Raw genomic sequence first — 814 nt, forward strand, 5'->3', positions numbered from 1 at the left:
ACAGTGTTCTGAACAGTGCTTTTAATGTTTTAGTTAACAGTGTGTACAGCTTAGATATAAGACAAAATCTGTTTGTAATGCTTTGATGAATGGCATGGAACATCTTGAGAGTAAAACTGTATTTTGTCTTACCTAATATAAACATGGGGATGATTTATTAATGAAGTACACCGTACAGTGTGGTACCAAGGTATGTTGAGTCTAGTAACTTTGTGTGCTAGAGCCAGGTTACCCTGATCCACTTCCAGTATGTCCACTATTTAGGTTTCCATCTCTTGTTGACACATTCACGCATCGCAGCTTAAGGATGTCTTTCCGTGAGCAGGATGATGAACCTCCACATAAACACGCTCAGTTCTCCATTTTCCTGGATACCGTACCCACGTGGTTTTCCTCCAAGTCCATTGTGTTTCTTGAATCGCCGCCTTTAGCATCAGGACTTTTGACTCCTCTCAGCGTGCATCTGAAGACTCACTAAGAAGCTTGTCTGTGCCAAGTTTCTCCAAGCTGTTGGAGAGACATGCTGAAATGTCCTGCTCCTCATGGGTTTCTCACAGCTCTTTAACTGATCTTACTACTCTAATTATTTCTTGGGCTGCTGTCCATATTGTCTCCAATAAGAGCTCATCCCCTTCCACCCTAGCGCCTCTAGACTGCCAACACAAACCTGTAAGCAGCAGACCCTTTTGGAGATGACTCAGTTTCTAAGCTACTGTCTCTTTCCCAACTTGTCAGAGGCAGGATTTGCTGTATTACAACACAGTCCCAGAGGCAGTTACTTCACTTTAAAACCAGTTGCTATCCAGTGCTATGG

This window comes from Eurypyga helias, unplaced genomic scaffold (assembly GCF_000690775.1).
Source record: "Eurypyga helias isolate BGI_N326 unplaced genomic scaffold, ASM69077v1 scaffold12848, whole genome shotgun sequence".
NCBI classification, from domain to species: domain Eukaryota; kingdom Metazoa; phylum Chordata; class Aves; order Eurypygiformes; family Eurypygidae; genus Eurypyga; species Eurypyga helias.